The following is a 21,406-nucleotide window of genomic DNA, read 5'->3' as shown; positions in this document are numbered from 1 at the left end:
GCTTTAGAATGGGGAAGAAGTTAGGGCAGAATGTTTCATCACAGTATCACAAAAAGGGGTCTTAAAGCTCAGCTCATCCCACCCCCTGCCATGGGCAGGGACACCTTCCACCATCCCAAGCTCCTCCAAGCCTCGTCCAACCTGGCCTTGGACACTTCCAGGGATCCAGGTGATGCCTTGTGAAGGCTGACCTAGAACAGAGGCTGGACAGAGCTAAAGAATAAAGTAGGGATTTATTAGGAGGCCTCAATGGATGCACCTTGGGCAGCACAAGAGCCCAGCCAGGGCTACACCCAAGATGAACCAAAATGGTCACAAAATGCATGACCGCTCACGGGGTCTCTCACTTTGATCAGTTCTGCTCCATTTGCATCTTGCAGTTCATTGTCCAGTTCCAGCTTTAGCCCATGCAGTCCCATCCTTCTTGTTTTTCTCTCTTCAGCCCACGTTGTTTGTGCTCTTGGGCTGAGATTTGGATCCTTTGTCCTTGGTCCCCAGCTAGAGCAGGAATTGTTTTGTCTCCCTGCTCTGTGCAGAGAGCTCACCATCCCCTGATATGAAGCTCAGACCCACACACTAAAGCAGCACAGAACCTGAAAAACAGAAAAGCCAAAACCTGAGGCATCACAGGGGCAGCCACAGCTTCTCTGGGCACCCTGTAGCTGGCCATAAACTTTTTATTTCCCCTCTCTTTTCCCCTTGGTGATCCAGGTTAGGATTTGACCCAGTTGTAACATTAAATTATGTGGCTGCTGGCCCTTGGTGTGTCGTGGCTGAGTCACAGCTTGATGGTCATGAGCGCTTTGCCACCAGCCTTGTTTATCTACCAAGGTGAGTGCTGTGCCTGTTGATGGGGAGAAAAGCAAGGATCTATGACTGGGTATGGATTTCCAAGGAGGAATGAGAAGATCTGGGAATCATTCCTTACCTAAGAAGGATGGTTGTGATGGAGGAAACAGCTGGAGGATGTGGGAGGAGGGAAAAGGTGAGAAAGTGGATTGTGTGTTGTGTTTAGGAAGGAGATGGATTGAGTTTGGTTTAGTGCTGAATGTGAATTCCTGGGATAGAGCAAGCTGGAGCAGGGAAGATGAGGATTACAGAGCACTGGATAAAGGAACAACTTGTGTGGTGCAGTTGAGCAAACCCAACTCCATGGTTGTGTTTGTTCTGGAGACATGGGGGTGCATGTGAACACAGTCCACATGTGCCTGGTTTTGAGGCTGTGGGGACTGCAGTGCCCATCTTTATTTGGTTTCTACTTCAGGGCTCATATTTTCTTATTTCATGTGCAGGAATTGAACCTCAATTTGGTTCTCTACTTCAGGGCTCATATTTTCTTATTTCATGTGCAGGAATTGAACCTCAGCTCTGCTGTCCTCTCCTCAGGAAAAGCCTGTGGAGATCTCCCCTGGATCTGTGCTCAGAGCGCGTTCAATCCCTTACACGAGAGCAAGGTCAGGTTTCTGAAGGATCTGGTTTGCCCTCAGAAGAAAAGATGGCTTTTCAAACAAAAAGTCTGTCCTCCTTGACAGTGACTTTATCCCCTTGACAACTCTAAATTCCTTCTGAATTCTCCCAGTGGTCAGGGACAGCAGAAGTTGGATGCTGCATAATCTCCGATCCCCTGCCGGTTCTGCATCCCTTCTCTCAGCAGTGATTTGTAAATATTATTTTCCCCCCAGTATTTTAAAGGACATTTTCATCTCCCCTGGCAGAAGGAGGAGGATATTTCTGGCACTGCTGTTGTATCAATTTCACTCCTTGTTTAAGATTAATATTAAAAATAATAACAGCACCAAAGCAAACACAATTTCGGTGTTTTCCTCTTAATTTACCCATTCACTTAAAGTCCTGGAACTGCAGCTTTGCTACCACTTGAGACCCAGAATTCAAATTTAACTGAAGATCACATGGAAATCAACTCATCCATTTTCTGTGTGATGAGTGAAGGTGCATAGAGGGAAAACCACACTGGAATTTAAACCTTGGCAGAAAATAGGGAAGAACTGTGGGCTGCTGTCACGTATGATGGTTTGGGCAAGGCAGTTTTGATTTTTGGTGTGTTGTTTCTATTTAGCTAATTCTTAGCAGCATAGTGGCAATTTTAGAAAAGTTATTTCAGTCAGCAGCAAAACTGCAACACAATAAAGATAGATTTGTTCCCCTGATAACAGTTTTGATCAAGGTTTCCTTTTATCCTGCAGTTTTTAAATAATTGGCCTGCTTGCTCTTGGCTTTTATTGTACTGGGGATATTATAAACTCTGATTGTTTTGTAAACCTCTAATTTTAGACACATCTCGCTGCTTATTGTTCCTTTCATCCCTTTTTTTAATACCGTGGCACAATTTCTGCAGAGAGGTGGAAATCATCTGCATCCTGAGACTTTCATGTCTAGACTGGATGAAGGGCACGAAAATACAACCAGAGCAATCCACCCCCCCAGACTTTTTTATAAAAACACTTCTCCATCCCAGCCCCAAACCCCCACAACTAATTCCCTTCGCCATAACACCGGGCAAAAATAAGTGGAAGAAAATCATAAATGCAGCTTTATGGAGTGAGTGTGTGAAATCAGGAGCAGCTTTCCAAACCAGTAGCTGTGTATAAAAGCCAGCACAGGCAGCAGGGACACAATTGAGTTGCTAAGGCAGAGTTTTCCAATCGTGCCCCGTAGAGCCCCGCATCGTCTCATTATTCCGCTCCAGCGTCAGCCGACAATGGGGGGAAGATAAAATTTGTAAGATAAAAGATAAAAGCCTGGCAACCCCTTTGCTTAGAGGGGTCAATTTATCCCAGCTCTTTGTAGGGCAGTGTAATTTCAGGCTTTTCCAGGGTGGATCACGCCGAAATCCTCGCGGCAGCACTTCCGTAAATAGGTCAGGAGGGGACTCGGCGTCGGGAGAGCGAGGCCGGGGTCGCACCTTGCTCGGAGGGAATTGTGTTCTCTCAGTGGAAATAAGATGGTTTTGTTATTTTATGAACTTATTCACCCAGGTCATAAAGAAAGGAAAAGAAAAAATATGGGTCAGTTGGGCAACAGCGGCGAGTTTTGGTGTGCTGCATTTGGGATGGAAAGCTCCTGGAGCCTGGGATTGAAGCTTTCTGCAGCAGCGGCAAGGAGTGATATTTTATTTTTTTTTCTCCTCAGCAGGAGCTTTGGAAATTATATATAACAGGTGTTTCACCTTTCTGAACCTTTTTCTGATATACTGGACTTGTTTGGCAGGGATTATAAAATGGTTCTGGGGTTGTTTATCAGTTCCAGCACTTCTGGGTGACCTTGCATCTCATCTTTGGAAGCAGCTTAATCCCTGTAACATCCCAAAAGAGGGATTTCATGGTTTTTATTGGTAGCTTCTGTATTTTGCAATACTGTGACAAACTGCAGGTGTTGGGCATGGTCAAGGGTTTGGCCACTGTGGCAAAAGACTTGGGAATAATGGGGTGAAGTTCTTTACTCCTCCTCTCTTCACTGACAAGCTATTAATTAATTACTCAGGGAGGAAATAGGAGGACTCTGGAAGGCAATCAGGTGCCAAGGTAAATACAGCCCGGCCCTCCTTTAACTGACTTTCACAAGGAGTCCTCCTTGAATAGAGCTGGGATAACACAGACCAAGGTGAATAAAAAGCTTTGAACATCCATGAGCAGGTGATGCAGATCCCTGAGAGGTTTCCTCTCTCTCCCTCAGTGTGGGAACAAGCAGCAGGCTGGGATCTGTGCTCCCAGAGCTGCTGAGAGCACTTAGGAACAGAGCACTGCAAAGGATCCATTAAAAAAAAAATTAAAATCCACTTTTCTCTGCCTTAACATGGATTTTGCTCTCACACCACACCAGAGATAGATGGATGTGTGGGGAGATTGAGGAGTTGCTTGGAAACCTTTAGCTGTTCTTCCACCCAGACCACAGATGTCCTGGTAGGCCAAATGTTGGAGATGTTTGTCATTTTGCTGGGGAAAAGAAAGGGAAAAGACCACTTCTGTTAGTCCATTCTGTGGGAGTGCCAGAGCTTGGTTCAGCAGGGAATTAAGACCTCATTGTGTTTGCTTCACTTCCCAATAGAGCTTCCTCCATCTAGTGCAACCAGTGGACTTCCAGGGTAAGACTTGAAATCAAATTTTCCTCTCCCAGTAAAACCTGGGGTCATTTGAGGATCTGTATTTGAGGTGCCAGTATTTGAGTCATTAAATATCATCTAACAGCCCTCTTTGCACACAGAACCTGACAGAATTGAGTGAAGGCATGAGAGAAAAATAAGCAAAGCAAGACTGAACCTTTTTTAGGATGACCCAGAGCAGTGACACTCAGGAGAAGCAGAAGCAGGAGCTCTCCCTTTCATGCAGTCACCCAGTATTTCCATCAACCCAAGCACAGGTGTTTTTCTCTCTCCTTCCTCTGCTACTCAGCATAATCTGTGCTGCCACTCAGGTTACATGGCCAGAGGCTGCAGCACAAAGGAGCAACCCCTCACTTTGCTCAGCCCCATCTCCTCGCTGTCACCTCTCCAGCTCCTGCCCTTTCCCATCAGCCTCTCACCCCGGAGCCTCCTTTGATCCTAGTGCTGATTCCTCTATAGAAAGGGTGGAAAGAGCCCAAGTGGCAGCTCCCTTGGGCTGGGAGAGGGGAGCTGGGTGCACAGTGAGACACACAAAAAGCTGATGCTGTTATTCTGTCATGCTGAAACAATATCTGGCTCCTTGATGCCAAAGCTTCTGCACAGCCAGGAAGGATGGAGGTGATGGCAAAGATTTGGGACACCTCGCTATCCTTGACTGCCCTTGTCACCTGCTTCCAGGCTGGCTCATGGCAGGTGAGAATTCCCAGAACCTTGTAGGTGTGGTTCTGGGAATGCTTTGCTCCAGGGACCTGCTCAGAGTGAGCAAGAGGTGCCAGATTTCCCTCCTCCCACCCCCCCAGTCCTCAGGTTACTGCAGGGTTTGATGTCCCCAAGTGCTCCTGTGCTTTGTGACTCATGGTTTTTACCTGCCAGGCTGTTAAACCCCCAATTTTGGTGTTCCACTTCCCAGCTCTTGTAGTATCTTCGGTCTTTTGAAATGGGAAAGAAGCAAAAGCCCCACATGAAAATGCTGCTGGGCCATGAGGATCATGTGGGACACAGGGAAAAGCCTGGAGTGGTGCTGGGCAGCAGGGACAGGTTTGGATGCATATTGGGAAGAAATTCTTCCCTGTGAGGAAGGTGCAGGGAGAGAACAAAAATGCTGAGGCACGAGATGATGCTGATGGGGAGACACTGGGTGCCCCTCTGATGGGGCATCAGAGCAGAAACACAGATCATGTTCCCTCCCTACAGCTGAGCACAAATTAGAGCCAGCTGTCGACACGGAAATATTTAACTCTCGTCTTCAAGTCAGGGTGGGGATGGGTGTCAGCAGGGACCAAAGGCTGCTCCAGCAGTGAGAGCTAGGAGGGTGGAGCTGATGGAGATTTATGGAGCCCCTGAAGCCAAACTGGTGGGATCCTGTCATCACTTCCAGTGATCCTTCCATCACTTCCTGCCCTGTAAGAGCAGGAGTGGTGCACACACCCATGGGGTAAACCAGCACCTTCCCCAGTTCATACTGGGCTGCCCAGCTGGTCCTCAAACCCCAGATCCCAAGTCTGGTGCTCCCCTGAAGCAGTGAGACAGGAGGGGAGGATGCCAACTGCAGGATGTGTTTCTGCTAGCTCCTCTCTGACTTAACAGGAAAAGACTGACCACAGAAAATGTACAATATTGTTTTTCTCCACATTTTCCTGAAATCTGTTGAAAAGCTTTGCCTGTGGAGGGAGGAGGGGTCACGTGGGGGATGGGGAGGAAGAAATAATGGTGGCTCTGTTCAATGGAACTCCCCTTACAGACAGTTTGTGTTGTTGTTTTCCCCCTCCAAACACATTGGTCTGATCTGAAAATCCCAGGCTTAAAAGCACAGATGTTTAGTCTGACACACAAACGTGGCATCGTTCCAGCGAGTGGAACATCTGGAAAGGTCCTGGTAAAATCTGAGGAGCTAATCTGGGATGAGAGGAGTTAAAGCTGCTCAGCAACAGCTGCATCCTTCAACCAAATCACCTGAAACTTTTCTTCCCTTCCAGGTCTTTCCCTTGGTACTGAAGCAGCTTTCAGAGATGTGTTACAGCTTGTCCTGTCCCTCAAAGGGTCCTCTTTGGGGAGCAGGGGGAGAATCCGTGGTGGGGATAAAAAACAGCCCATGGCAGTGCCACCAGGCTGGATCTTGTGAGGTGTTTTTGGGGATCTTATCTCTGTGTCCAGATAGGTCATGGGGAAGATGGTGTTGGGTTGATTCTGGCCCTGCATCGATGTCACAGCCAGAGATGTGTTGGGGTGTCAGTTGGGATGGGTGGCCTTTCATTTCAAACTCATTAATGGTAATTCCAGTCCACGCCAGCAAGCATTAAAAGTCACCCCACTGCTGGTGTTCCCTCCTTGACTCTCAATGATGTCTCAGCTTCTGCCATGAATAACTGGTTCCTCCAGGTGCTTTAGGAGTATCCCACACCTGAAATGTCCTGCTGCTGCCAGGAAAGGCCACCTGGAGAGAGCAGGGGTTGCCCTGCTTTTCCTGTGCTCTCTCCCCTTCAGTCTTTTCCAATGGTGCAAAATCTGCTTTAGAGGCTGAGCTGTGCCTGTCATCTTCACTGCTTTGGAGCAGGAGGCAGTCAGAATTCCACTCAGGAATCCTTTGTCTTCCTCCTCTGCAAAGTGGTGGTGGAGATACCAGGCTTTCCCTCAGCAAAGTTAATCCCTTGCGCTGCTCATGAGATAATTCATTAACAGAGAATGGAGATGGCACCGTGTTTTCCAAAGACTCCAGGTGTGCCTTTCCTACAGCTCCCAGGGTGGGAGGTGGCGAGCAGACAGCATCCAAATGTGTAATTGCACACACATTTGTACACTGGAGCATCAGGGATGTACGGAGGATATAAAGAGATCCCATAACATCTGGCAAACTTGGGTTTTAAAAGCAGACAGATCACACCCAGAACCCGTGGGATTCCTGTAGGGGAGAGGAGTAGAGGAAAGTACTCCACAGAGGAGTAAAGGCTGGTTGGTTCATATTTAAGTTCAAGCACTTCTGGAAATCACATCTGGATCTCTGAAATTATGTGGAGATGGTTCCTTTGAGAACAGTGCCCTAACATGAGGGTGCTATTAAGGTAGAAGTAGAATCATAGATTTATTTAGGTTGGGAAAGTCCTCTCAGATCATTGAATCCAACCATGAACCCAGCACTGCTGTGTCCAAAAATAACCCTGTAATGAACTGACTGCTCATAACATCCCTATTGCTTTGTCTATGTATTACATGTTGCCCCTTTTCCATCTGTAGGGTTTTGGTTTTAAGCCTTTTGCACCTCCCAAAATGACATCTTCTCCTTTTCTCCCTCCTCTTTGGAACATCCCTTCATTTGGTTATGGAAGGATTGAAGGAGGTCTTCCCCCACTGCTGTGCAAGCACAGGATGGCTTGGGGTACAACAGCACCCATGTAGGATGAACCACTCCCATAGATAATCATCCAGGAATGTCTGATTTGGGACAGGGCATGGCTTGGAGATGTGTGTCACTGAAGGATGGGACTGGATTTGGTTTGGACTAAGGCCAGCAGGGAGGATTTGAGCCAGGATGGCCTCAGGGTGCATGGCAGGGAGTCAGAAATGATGGCACCAAGCTGAGAGGTGCAGGTGATTAGGGTGAGGGACAGGATGCCATGCTGAGGGACCTTGGCAGGCTGGGGAACAGGGGCCTTGTGATCCTCACGAGCTTAAACGAGGCCAAGTGTAAGGTCCTGTGCCTGGGTTGCGGCATTCCCAGGATCAGAACAGACTGGGGGATGAAAGGATTGAGAGCAGCCCTGCCCAGAAGGATTTCGGGCTGCTGGTGGGTGGAAAATGAGCCAGCTCACAGCCCAGAAATAGAATCAGGCTGTGTCCAAAGAAGGGTGGCTAGCAGGTCAAGGGAGGGGACTCTGCTCTCAAGATGCTGCACCTCCAGTGCTGTGTCCAGCTCTGGCATCCTCAGAACAGGAAGGACATGAAGCTGCTGGAGCAAATCCAGAGGAGTCCAGGAGATGCTCCAAGGGCTGGAGCCAGAGTGGAAGAGCTGGGGGTGCTCACCTGGAGAGGAGAAGGTTCCTGGGGAGACCTCAGAGCCCCTTCCAGGACCTAAAGGGGCTCCAGGAGAGCTGGAGAGAGACTGGGAACAAGGAGAGAGACTGGGAACAAGGGATGGAGGGACAGGACACAGGGAATGGTTCCCTAGTACCAGAGGTCAGGGTTGGATGGGATATTGGGAAGGAATTGTTCCTTCTGAGGGTGGTGAGCCCTGGCACAGGGTGCCCAGAGAAGCTGTGGCTGCCCCCGGATCTCTGGAAATGTTAAAGACCAAGTTGGAGCAACTTGGTCTAGTGGAAGGTGCCCCTGTCCATGTCAAGGAGGTGAAACTGAATGGTCTTTAAGGTCCCTTCCAACCCAACCCATGCCATGACCCTGTAAAAACGAGATGAGTTTGTCAGGCTGGGCCCTTGCGCTGCCAAACACCGTCCTGGTCTGGAGCAACAGACTTTGTGTTGTGTCCCTGCAGGCACAGAAAGCCCTCTCTGTTGTGTGGCAGCTCCTGTACCATTTAATGCCTGGTTTGGGGGGTCTCTTATTTAACAGCAACACTGAGGAGCCTTCTGTGTATTATGTTCCTATCCAGGGCGTGATGGAAATGGGTGTTTTTGTAGGAAGGCTGCTTTTCAAAGCCTTTTGAAAGGAACAGCAAGGACTTTCAAGGATGGGGATGTCTCGGGTGCTGTCGTCTTCATTGCTGTTGGAATGATTTAACCTGAGTGGAGGGCTCTGTCCTTCTGCATGGGATGGAAATGAATTTAATTCGGCATAATTTTGTTTGGCTTAGGTGCCGAACGCAGGGGGATTTGAGCTCTGTCGTAGCCTCTTAATGTTTATTTTCATATCACTAAAATCTAAGTGACAAATGGTGATGTTTAATGGCTGCTCGGGGAGACCTTGTTTATTGGGGAAAAAAGCAAAATGGGTCATAAAAAACTGAATCCAGCCTTACCTTGACTCTGCTGTCTCTTTCATACGCGTCCAGGCTCTGCTGTCATCAAGGAGACTTGAAATTCCCTCTCTGTATTTGTTTTGCACATGAAATGGCCACGGTTCATTCTCTTCCCTGCTGCCTACGTGTGTCCAAAAATATTTGTGATCGCAGTGCAAACACAGTCTCCAAACACTCCAGAGGAGCTGTTCCTGCCGGCAGCTGCTGCCTCTGTGGTGCCCCCGAGCCCAGCAGCTCTTCCAGGCTTTTGAGCAGGTTTTCAGCACAGGATTGCCTCACCAAAGGATGGGAGCATGATTTATTTTGGGGGGCTCTGTGTATTTTTGGTTTGCCCTGATGGGAGTTTTACTGGTAGGTGGCAGGATGGAATAATTAAACTGATAATAATGAAATTGCCTCAGGAACTTGTTGTCTTTTCCAGCACTGAGCTGCAGGTGACAGGACAAAGGGGAATGGCTGCAAAGCTACAAAGGGCAGGGTTGGATATTGAGAAGATGAGGATGGTGAGGCCTTGGCACAGGGTGCCCAGAGAAGCTGTGGCTGCCCCTGGATCCCTGGACGAGGCCAGGTTGGTCAGGGCTTGGAGCATCCTGGGCTAGTGGAAGGTGTCCCTGCCCATGGCAGGAGGGTGGAACTGGATGGTCTCTAAGGTCCCTTCCAACCCAAACCATTCCATGATTCTGTGGTTCTGTTCTTGGAGATGATGGGGTGCATCCACCTTCACTTTAGGGAGGGACTTCAGGCTTCTCCTGCAGCTCCATCTAGAGGGGAGGAAGACGGGCTGGTCATGGAGGCTGGTGGCCTCTGTGGACCACCATGGCTCTGCTGTCCCCTCACCCAGTATCCCACCTTGCCAGGGCTCTCAGTTGTGCTCCTCCTGACCCCAGAGCCACGTTGCTGCTGGAAACCCTTGTGTTTAGTGGGGAGGACACCACAGCCAGACCCAGTTCCTTGCCCAGCCACTGCTGGGTAGGAGCATTTCTCTGCTGAACCCCAAAAGCAGAAGCAGGTGCTGCTCCCTTGGCTGAGGATGTGGAAACCACACATGGCTGCTCTGCGGTTGCTTTTGGGGTGGATTTCACAAGAGAAATCATTGTGGTTTGGGCCGGGGCTTTCCTGGAGAGGAGGTCCCATCTGGACGACCCCAACATCTCCATGGACCTCTGGGCTTGCTTCTCCAACTTCAGCTTTCGTTTTGCTTGGTTTTATGTGACACTCTAATTTTAAATGCCATCCTGAAGGGAAGAGCAGAGCAGTGCTGAATGTCAGGTTACTTTCCCTATCCGAGTCCTAATTCTCCATTTGTTGTTGTTGTTGTTTGGGTTTTTTGTTTTGTTTGGGGTTTTTTTTGTTTTTTTTGTATAGGGTGCTCTGGGATTCCCAGCTACCCAAAAAAAAGGCTGGTTTAGACCTTAGCAACAGGGTATTTCTGTTCAGATTGTATTTGTTCTCCTGCGAGAGCCATTGTTCTGTGCCATGCCTTGACCGCTCCAAAGGCTGGAGATAAAAGCCCTGGCTGACAATAATACAGTTGAGTTCAGCCTTTTGTTGGGGAGATGAAAATAGAGGATGAATTGTGAATAACATGGGAGGGCTAAAAGTCAGTCGTCCCAGGATGTTGGTTAATCACTTCAAAGATAAGAAGCTGCATTTAGTTATATATTTTTCAGAACTGCTGAACGTGAGGTTTTGTGTTGGTACCAGCAGGGGCTTGTACCCACCATGGTGTTGAGGACTAGTTCTTACAATCTTGAGTCAGCAGGAAATATGTTTATTGCAGTGATATTGGGTTTACGGTAGGTTTATAGCAAAATCTATACATAATTTGTAGTAGCTGTATTATATCAGGTTTATAATGGGTTTATAGGTATATAAATCTCAGAAACACAGAATCACAGGATGGTTTGGGTTGGAGGGAAGCTTAAAGATCATCCAGTTCCACCCCCCTGCTATGGGCAGGGACGCCTTCCACTATCCCAGGGTGCTCCAAGCCCCATCCAGCCTGGCCTTGGGCACTTCCAGAGATGCAGGGGCAGCCACAGCTTCTCTGGGCACCCTGTGCCAGGGCATCCTCACCCTCCCAGGGAACAATTCCTTCCCAATATCCCATCCATCCCTGACCTCTGGCAGTCAGAAGCCATTCCCTGTGTCCTGTCCCTCCATCCCTTGTTCCCAATCCCTCTCCAGCTCTTCTGGAGCCCCTTTAGGTCCTGGAAGGGGCTCTGAGCTCTCCCTGCAGCCTTTTCCATGTGAACACCCCCAGCTCTCCCAGCCTGGCTCCAGCCCTTGGAGCATCTCCGTGGCCTCCTCTGGATTTGCTCCAGCAGCTCCAAGTCCTCCTGATGCTGGGGATCCCAGAGCTGGACACAGCACTGGAGGCAGAATCCCCTCCCTTGACCTTCTGGTCGCACCCATAAATACATTTTTACGTGATGTGTTTATAGCAGTAGCAATGACAGAAGGTGCCCAGCTTGGTTCGGCTCTGTGACCTTTCCTGCAGCATCACTTTGCTTTAAATAAGGACACCCCTCTTGGGCATGGGAGATGGAAAGGTGAAGAAAAGGCAGATTAGAAAAATTGATGGAAAACAGATAGAAAAAAGAAAGAAAGATAAAGGTGGAAATAGAGCCACTGGAGGCAAGCACAGGGTGTGGTCATCTTTCAGGAGCATGGTCTGATGAGAAGAAATATTTGGGAGACTGAGGTGCTCAAAATGCTGACAGTGTGAATGATAACAGGGATTGGAAGAGACCTTCAAGATCATCGAGTCCAACCCAGCCCCCACAGCTCAACTCAACCCTGGCACCCAGTGCCACATCCAGGCTTTGTTAAACACACCCAGGGATGGTGACTCCACCACCTCCCCAGGCAGATTCCAGAACTTTATCACTCTTTCTGTGAAAAACTTTTTTCCTGATATCCAACCTGTATTTCCCTTGATACAGGGATCACCCCTAAACTCTGCAGGCCTTGGAAATCCTTTCCTTGCTGAGGGTATTTTGGTGGCTCTCTGGACAGCAGCTCCTTTTTGCTCAGATATTTATGTTCCAAGGGCACTTCCTGCTCACATCAGCTTCTAGCAAGGCTCCTCATCCCTCCTGGCAGATCCTCCCTCCCCAGCTGCCCTCACCTGCCATCCATATAATTGGCAATAATTTCCCTAAATGCTCACAAAAGCAGATGTTCTCTCTGTGGTCGCATCCAGCCAGCTTATACTGCCCTGGATACACGAGCACACAGCATTAAAGGGCTAATTCCTGTAAATAAGCCTATTAAAAGGTTGGAAATAATGCCTCCAACTAAACCATCAAATGCAGCTGAATCCCACTGGTTGTATTAATTTGTTATCTGCCCAGGACTGGGTGCTCTCGTGCTTGGCCCGTTGCTTCTGTGTGATGGTTGGTGGGCGTCTTGTGTTTCCAGCTAATAAATCACATTTATAGGTAATTAACACTCCATCTAACACTTCCTCAGTATTGCTGATGAGTGGGAGAAGAAATTGCTTTGTGCAGTTGTGAGTGGGGGACTGTGCTTTCAAGGCTTTAGGTGATGTTGCTGGAGAAAAAAAATTATTCTCACTTATTTTCCACCTCAAAGCAGGGGATAAAGAGGTGGGTCCCCAGTTGTTCTCCGGGTTCTGGATGTAAGGAACGTGTTTATTACAATGAGAGTGGTAAAACACTGGCACAGGTTGCCCAGACAAGCTGTGGCTGCCCCATCCCTGGAAGTGCTCAGGGTCAGGTTGGACAGAACCTTCAGGACCATCTTGTTCCACCCCCTGCCATGGGCAGGGACACTTTCCACTATCCTAGGTTGCTCCAAGCCCTGTCCAACCTGGTCTTGGACACTTTCAAGATAGGAAGCTCTTATAAACTCTCTAAAATCCATGAACTCACTTTTCCCTGGCCCTGCATGTTCAGCACCATTTCATCCACTCACTGCATTGATCATCTGAGAAAAGGGAAAAATCATGGCATTTTGATGAGCTGACTTCTTAAGGCAGCATCTCTCTGGGCTTGCAGCTCCAGAAATACCTGTCAGGCAATTTTCCTTTCACCTGGAAACACGCTCCGATGTCTTATTTGTGGATTGTGCTGAAAAAACAGTTGTGTCTGGCAGCACAACTGCTCCAGTCAGACTTTTCAGCTCGAAACCTTCAGCAGAAGACGTGCCTCACAATGCTTTTGGCACTCGCATAAGTCAGGGAGGAACACGCTTCAAATCCAGCTCCCCTCCTTTGCAAACCTTTATAAACCCTCGCAGCCGCTGGTAAAATCATGATTTTGGTTTATCTGGAAACCAGAGGAACACGGTCAATGAGGGATGCAGGGGATGCATCTCTGGCTGTCACCATTTGTACCTCATCCTCAACCCTTGTTTTTTTTTCCCCCAGTCTAATACATGCAAATATATGTAAAGAGTAAAGCCTGTTCCACCGAGTCTTGCACGTTTGCTCAAAGAGGAGGAAAACAACAAGTCGATCTTACAGGGAATTTGCAGGCTGAATTTTTAAGACCTGTCGATACAAAAACCCCCCCAAAAAAAACCAAACCAGCTGTTGGCCACGGGTGCTGACCGAGGTGATTCTTCCTGGCATCTGTTTTCCCTGCGCTCGCAATCGTAATGTCATTAATATGGAGCTTTTGGAGAACTGGAGTAGATCCTAATTAGCAGCCTCTGATTTTTTTCCTAGTTTCATAATCAGTGATCTCGGCTACACCACAAGTGTTACTGTGGCAACAGGGCTGAACTGAGCAGCGGTGCAGAATTACCGCAGGTAAAGCGGTGATTCCACGGCTCCCGCCGCACTTTCTTAGCCCTGGGGGCTGCTCCGTGGGACGGGCTGGCTGCTCCCCGCACCTACAGGTGTCCCGGGTGGATTTCAGGGTAAGCACAACCACGGAGATTAAGCTGCATGACCGAACGCATGCGTTTGAATCGGGGCTGAGCCTCTGTGAGGAGATTTTAAGGCTGTCATGCGAGTGATCCCCCTCCGACACCTTTGTTTTAAGTAGGATGCTCCGAGCCCTCGCTGCCTGAACGCTCCCGGCTCAATCTTGGCGTGGAGCTGGGACTTCATCCCGGTCCTGCAGAAAGGGCTGAGCCCAAACGATGGGCTTTTATTTTTATTTTTTTTTCTTTGTGGGGGTTTCTTTCATTTTAAGCCTCGTTTGTCCTCCCCACGCACCGCTCGCTCTCTCTGAAAGGCATTTTGCTAGGTAGGGATGTTGTCATGCTGAATAATAGCCATCCTTCATCCTGACTCCTCCATCAAAATCCACCTGTCCTTTTCATAGCTGGAATGGGAACTGTGTTTCCTTTGTACACACCTGGGACTTAGGAGGGGACACCCTAGAACGGGATATTTAAGGAAATATGCTCCTGTGTGCCTTGGCTTTTTTTTTGTTTTGATTATTAATTAATGGTTTTGAATAATGAGTGGAGGCAGCTCCTCCCGTGCCTCCCTGGCAGTTGTTCTCCACTTCCCGGTGTCGTGCTGTGGCTGCAGTGCTGATCCCGTGGGGAAAGCACACCAAGTGCTCTTGTACTAGCCAGGGGTTTTTACAAGCTCTGAGGGCGTTTCTTTGGCAGATCTGTGTTAATCATCCCACAGAAGGTCTCACCTCCCTCTCCCCTTGGCAGCACAGCTCCTGCTGCCCCCCATCCCTCACCTCCATCCCAGCACCTTCCTCCTGGACCAGGCTTGCACTTGGTCCTTCATCCTTCTCCTCCCTGCCCTGACAGCTCCCTCTGCTCTTCTCCTCAAAACTTACCCTTCTCTTGGTACTCACCTGTCCCTCCTTGATGCTCTGTCCTTTAGGAAGCCCTCTCCAGCAGGTCATTGTCCATTGCTACAGGCCCAGGAAGCTTTTCATCCCCTGTGTCTCGTCCATAATTTGTTCCCCAAGCCACCTCAGTTTATTCTGCAGTAGCAACTGGCACATATTCCCACAATCACACATCTGTGGTGCCAGGAGAAAAGAGTGGCTGAGGGTGAATTAAACCTGTCCTAATTATGAGAGTTATTAGGAAAATTATTATTAAGAAAATAATTTGTATTTGTAGTTCTTTCCCTCCGAGGCACCTCGGGTGGTTTCCAGGTGGTGGCTGTGGAAGGGGTGCCCTTCCATGGACAAGGATTTGAGGGCCTTGGTCTTAGATGTGCCATAGATCTGCTCCTGGCTTTGTCCGGGGATGTAGCCTCATCCCCCAGCTTTTACTTCCATATTTTTAGCATGAGACCATCGAGTCTGGAGGCTCTTTGTTAGCAGTTGCTTGTTTTTAAACATGCAGGGACAAAATTCTTTCCTAAAAGCAATATACTACAGAAGAGTAAGGTCTGATGTGCCAGTTACAGGGGACTAATTGTGGGGGTTGGAAATGGATGATCCTTAGGGTCCCTTCCAGCCCAAACCATTCTCTGGTGCAGTGACTGGTACCCAGTGTCACCATTTCTGCATCTTTGTAGGAAGTGGAACTATTTCATGTCCCAAAACCATCCACATTTATTGTTTTTCTCAGATTTTTAGGTTTTGGGGGGTTTTTTTGCTGAAAACCTCATCAGTTTATTTTTCAGTTCCAGAAGTGTTCAGGCACAGAAGTGTTCAGAAGCTCACAGGCACACAATGTGATTTTTGGGGTTGTCCTGTTCAGGATCAGGAGCTGGACTTGGTGATCCTGATGAATCCCTTCCAGCATCCTGCACGGTGTAGGGATCTCCTCCTCAGTGCTGGCTGCTTTCTTACTCCACTACGAGCTTCAATCCCAGCAGATTGGCTTTTGGAAAAGTTTGCAGGACAGGCACTTAAATCAATCACAGTGATTGATTTTGGAAGGAACCACTGGAAGTCATCTGATCCAGCCTCCTGCACCAGCAGAGCTGCCAGATCCGGTTGCACAGGAAGTGTCCAGACAAATTTGGAATATTTCCAAGGAGGGAGAATCCACAACATCCTTGGGCAACCTGTGTCAGCACCTCACGTGCTCCCTGCTGTTCAGAGGGACCCTCCTGTGGTCACTGTGTGCCCGTGGCCCCTTGTCCTGTCCCTGGCCACCACTGACAGAGCCTGGCTCTGTCCTCTCTGCACCCTCCCTGCAGGTGTTGATGGACAGGGATGAGCCCCTGGAGCCTTCTCTTCTCCTTCTGGGCAGCCCCAGCTCTCCCAGCCCTTCCTCAGAGCAGAGATGCTCCAGCCCCCTCCCTGGGCTGTCCCCAGTCTGTCCATGTCCCTCATGTCCTGGGAGCCAGTGCTCCAGGTGTGGCCTCAGCAGTGCTGAGCAGAGGGGCAGGATCCTTTCCCTGGACCTGCTTGGGGAACCTCCATCCAGGTTCTGGGGGCAGGATCCCCTCCCTGGACCTGCTTGGGGAACCTCCATCCAGGTTCTGGCTGGTGAACACGTGATCCTCTCCATCCCCCCAGGATGGCTTCACTCACGTTGCTGCTGCTGGGTGGGCTTTGAGGGAGGATCACCATGGGATGGGTTAACATCTCACTCAGGTTCACATCCACAGGAAAGGCTGATCCTGGTTCAGAGCAGCAGATTTTAACATTATCCTAGCTGTGACAGATATTTCTAGGTGCCCAGAAATCCAGGTGGGAATAGGGTTGGGTTCCTTCCTTGCACATATCATGATGTTACTCTTTGAAAGATGAGTGTGTGTTCACCTGTTGAACTGAAGGACATGAAAATGCTCCAAGAACTGGAGCCCCTCTGCTCTGGAGGCAAATGGGAGAGTTGGGAGTGTTCACCTGGAGAGGAGAAGGTTCCAGGGAGACCTTCAGAACCTTCCAGTGCCTAAAGGGGCTCCAGGAGAGCTGGAGGGGGACTTCGGACAAGGGCCTGGAGCGATGGGACAGGATGAAATGGCTTCACACTGCCACAAAGCAGAATTAAGTGGAGAAATTCATTAATGTGAGATTGTTAAAGCCCTGGCACAGGGTGCCCAGAGAAGCTGTGGCTGCCCCTGGATCCCTGCAAGTGTCCTAGGCCAGGTTAGACAAGGCTTGGAGCAACCTGGGCTAGTGGGAGGTGTCCCTGCCCACAGCAGGAACTGGATGATTTTTAAGGTGCCTTCCAAACCGTGCCATGAGCAAATCTTGATGAGCAGGAGAGCAGTGATTTGTGGAAGGTTGAGCAGGTGGAGAAAGCCAAGCTCCAGGCCCTGCCCACAGGCTCATCCTCCTCCTCCTCCTGCCCCGCTCCGTACAGGGACTGTCGCTCATGTGGAGCTGCCTGTTTATTTTAAAAAAAGGAAGAAAAAAAAAAAAGAGAGAAAAGAAAACTAAATGGATTTTCAGAAAGGGTGAATGGCTGCTGTGATTCATCTTTTCTGGTGAAGAGTGGAACAGCAGAGGGTGGGGGATAATGTTCAGTGACACATCAAAGGCCTCGCTTCAGCTTCGGAGACACATGCAAGGAATTAGTCACTGCGTTTTAGTGCAACAAAACCCTTTTTCCTCCCTAAATTCAATTCTTCTCTCCCTGTGATGGCCAACTTGCTGCAGCCCTCGGCTATTCCATGTGTGCTTTTATCCTTTGCATCTCATTGAGAGGTTTGGGTTATGATGAAGTTGCCCTGCTATCGGACCAGCTCCTCTGCCGTGGATCTCAGCTCTATGAGAGGCTGGAAATCCACAAACAGGATTTAAAAGGAGCAGGGAGGGGGAGAGGGAATGGCAGGTTTGTTTTCCAGGGTGGCTGAGCCATGCTGATGGCTTGCTGCCACCAAAAAGAATTAAAAAATGACCTTTTTCCCCTTTCTTTATGCTCGTGCTTGTTCTCGCCCTACTGTGAGCTGCTTCAAAGAGCCAACCTTGCTCCCAGTTCTGCACCCTCTCCCCCTGCCAACAAATAAAGAGGAAAACTGAATATTATTTTTATTTTTCACTGCACTTGGAGCCAGCACGAGGCAGTCTCAGTCGAGCCACTGCCTTTCAGCATCCTCCTGATGACAGCAGGGATTTCTGGGGTCCCGGGAAAGCTGGTTAGAATTCAGGTTGTGTCTCCTCAGTGCACACAGAAAAAGATTGCCTCATTTTCCAGGAATTAGGAATATGTCAGAGGTGGGGGTAAATCCTGCCTTTGATTGTGGACGGCTGTATCCGGGTTGGATCTGGGCAGTTTCTGCAGCAATAAACTCTAATTCTTTGCATTCTGGAAGCGCGGCGGGGTGATCCTGCAGCCTGACCCCCCTGTAGCACCAGCACAGGCATTTTGAAGCCACTTATTACTTTATATAAAGAGATTATTTCCTTTATTTTTTCTCCCCTCTCCGGCATCAATCATCCTGACAAGATCTGCTTCTTTTAAAACATACATCCTGCAGCTTAAAATCCAGCCTTTCCTATAAGGAAGATCCCAAGCAGTTTATGGAAGAACGCAGTGCACATATATATCCATATCTATATCTATACACACAAAAAAACCCCATATATATCTTATATTTATGGGCACGCCAATGGCAATTATCAAGGTTTCCAAGCCTGATCTTTGAAAAAAGAAGGAGCCACGATGCCCAGCATCCCGACCCTCTGGAGCAGCGGTGCCAGAGCCTCCAGCTCCCTTCTCCTGGGCAGAGCCGGCGCCCTGACGTCAGGGTGTTTTTCTGCAGAGCTCGCAGGATGTTGCAGCCGGCCAAGAGCTGTGTTTATGTTGATAACATTACAAGTATTTCCTCTCCGTTTCCGAAACCGGCAGGGAGGGGGAGCCGAGGGGGAAGGGAGACTCGGGTTTCTCCAGCTTTGGGGTAGGACTCTCGAGGCCTTTTATGTTAAGGAGCGGGGAGCGATGAACTGCTGGCGTTTATTTATGCTGCTTTTGGGAATAGGGAGTGTTTTAGAGCAGGGGCTGGGAAGTAGGAGCTGGGCTGGCACAGCCCTTCCCCAGCACAGGGCTCTTTGCTCTCTGCTCCGGATCTGGTTTTAAGGTGATAAAGCAGCTCTGGCAGCTGATTGCCGGTCACAGGAGCAGCTCCAGGGATTTGGATTTTTGGGTAATGATGTGCACGGCAAGCTGGGATGCTCCCAGCATCCCATTCCTTCTGACAGTCACAGTAATAAAGCCATAAAAACTCAGGTTCTGCACGGACCACCTGCATCCAGCTTTCTTCACGAAAGCGGGGCAAGGCTTGGGGAAATCCAGCATTATCTCCCCTTGCCAAGCCCTTCCTCCTCCTGCAATCCACTCATGGATCAATGAACTGATTAAATGTAGAATCAAGGGGGGTTCAGAGCTCCCTGCCCGCTGATGTAATCCCAGAGCTGCGCTGCCAGCTCAGCGAAGGAGGGACCCTCATTGATGGCTGGACTGGATGAGCTGAAGGGTGTTTTCCAACCTAAATGATTCTCTGATCATCCCACCATCCCAAAGGGGCTTTGCAGCCAGTCCAGGAATCTCCTGTAGCTCTCATCCATGTAGCAATCACGGTTTATGGAAATAAACCCAAACTCTTTTGTCCTTTGTGGGTTATTTCCCGATAATGGAGAGCAGAGAGGGGATTCATGGCTTTTCCTTCTTTGCTCCCACCCTCTGTGTCCTGCTTTAATACCAAGGGAAAGTGTGGGGAGCATGTGGGGAGGCTCTGGCACAGCTTGCCCAGAACAGGAGCAGAAATGGGATGAGTGGGATTCCAGATGAATGGGGATCCCAAATGAACGAGGACCCGATGTGAATAGAGACCCTAAATTAATGGGATACTAAATCAATGGGAATGCCAAACGAATGGGATTCCAAATGAGTGGGATCATGAATTAGCAGAACCGCAAATGAATGGAAATCCCAAATGATTGTGGATCCCAAGTGAACAGGATCCCAAATAAACAGAGCTCAAAATGAATGGGGATCCCAAATGAACAGGATCCCAAAAGAAGGGGAACTCTTGAGAAACAAACTGGGGGAAGAGAAAGGAGCCATATCCACCTCCATGAATGGTGTTCCTGTGCAAATATTCATCAAAACACAGCGAGTGGTCACTTTTTTCCTAGCAGTTCTTCCAGAAGAGCTGAGTCTTCCCCTTTCCTTGCCGTGGTGTCCTTGGTGTGGCAGTAATGGTTTCCCAGTGAGGGAAGTGGTTGTGGTGACGAGATCTTGGTGCTTTCATCAGCCCTTGTGAGGTTTTCAGAGCATCTCTGTGCCATCATTTCCATTCTCTGGAGTTTCAGTGTGTGTTTAACTTCCTCCTGCTTTTGCTCGTGGGTCCGGTCAGGATGAGCACCTTCTTTCTGTGGGATTCCACAGCGGGGTGCTTGGACAGTCTGTCCCCTGCAGAAAGGTACAAAGATCATAGAATTATGGAATTGCTTGGGTTGGGAAGGGACCTTAAAGATCATTCAGTTCCACCCTACTGCTCTGGACAGGGACACCCTCCACTATCCCAGGGTGCTCCAAGCCCTGTCCAACATGGCCTTGGACACTTCCAGGGATCCAGGGGCAGCCGCAGCTTCTCTGGGCACCCTGTGCCTCCCCATCCTCACAGGGAAGAATTTATTCCTTCTAAATGTTGGATTTTCTCCCCAAAGCCAAACCTTTGTAGACCAGGCTCATCTCAGACTCTGGCAAGTGTCTGACCAAGCTGAGTGGGGTGTATTAATCACCATGAGTGGAACGTGTCATCAAACCATCAAACTACTGGTTGTGGGTTTGTCCTGACATCCCACCCTGGAGCACAGCCCTGCGGGAGGCATTGCAGGACCAGTGTTGCTCTCACCAGTGACAGGAGGACTGAATCAGTTCAAATTCATGCAGACAGATATTTTAACTGGTGATGAAACCCTCTGGAATGCTGGCTGTTCACACCAGTGGGACCCTTGGAGAAAGCCCTGCCCTGCTTGCAGCAGCAGGGCTGGCCATGGACGGAGCCTATGGAAAGCTCTTATCTCCAGAGCTTGGTTTCCTTCTGGTTCAGGGTTTGTCTGACCTTTTGGTCACTGAGTAAGGTCGATTTTTGCCAGGTTTTCTTTTGGAGGGGGGAGGAAAAACATGTAAGTAGGTGGTGCTGGTGGGAGGATACTCTTGGGTGAGGTGGGAGGATCTTGTATTGCTGATACCGTTTCCAGCGCGTGGATGACTTCAGTGTTGTCCTTCTGCCCGGAGTTTGGGATGGGTCTAGATGAAGCAGATTTAAATAAACAGAAGAAGCACAAACAACACAAGATCTATTAGAGGGGCAGGGAAATAAAACCCGTTCTTGGCAGCGCCTCAGGTTGACTTGGCAAGATCTCACAGCTCTCTCCTGGGAGATCCTGGAGATGCAACTGGACACAGGACAAAAGCCTGAAGGACGGGAGTCATGTGGCAGCTGCCGGCCCATGGCAAGGAGC

At 49.2% G+C, this 21,406-nt stretch overlaps 1 protein-coding gene across 3 annotated transcripts in view; it reads left to right on the top strand.

Annotated features, from left to right (window-relative positions):
• PTPRA (protein tyrosine phosphatase receptor type A) overlaps positions 1 to 21,406 on the top strand; it is a 122,135-nt gene that overhangs the window by 71,291 nt on the left and 29,438 nt on the right. Inside the window, exon 1 of one of the 3 annotated variants that reach the window (XM_038134667.1) lies at positions 13,784 to 13,973. The exons of the other annotated variants lie outside the window; for them this stretch is intronic. The gene's annotated coding sequence lies outside the window, so the exon portion shown is untranslated. Of the gene's footprint in view, positions 1 to 13,783; positions 13,974 to 21,406 lie in introns of those variants that run through there. 3 annotated transcript variants of the gene reach the window in all.

The sequence above is a fragment of the Motacilla alba genome, chromosome 4, assembly GCF_015832195.1.
Source record: "Motacilla alba alba isolate MOTALB_02 chromosome 4, Motacilla_alba_V1.0_pri, whole genome shotgun sequence".
NCBI classification, from domain to species: Eukaryota; Metazoa; Chordata; class Aves; order Passeriformes; family Motacillidae; genus Motacilla; species Motacilla alba.
The sequence above is the reverse complement of the archived record's forward strand: the minus strand, read 5'-3'. Positions and strand labels throughout refer to the sequence as shown.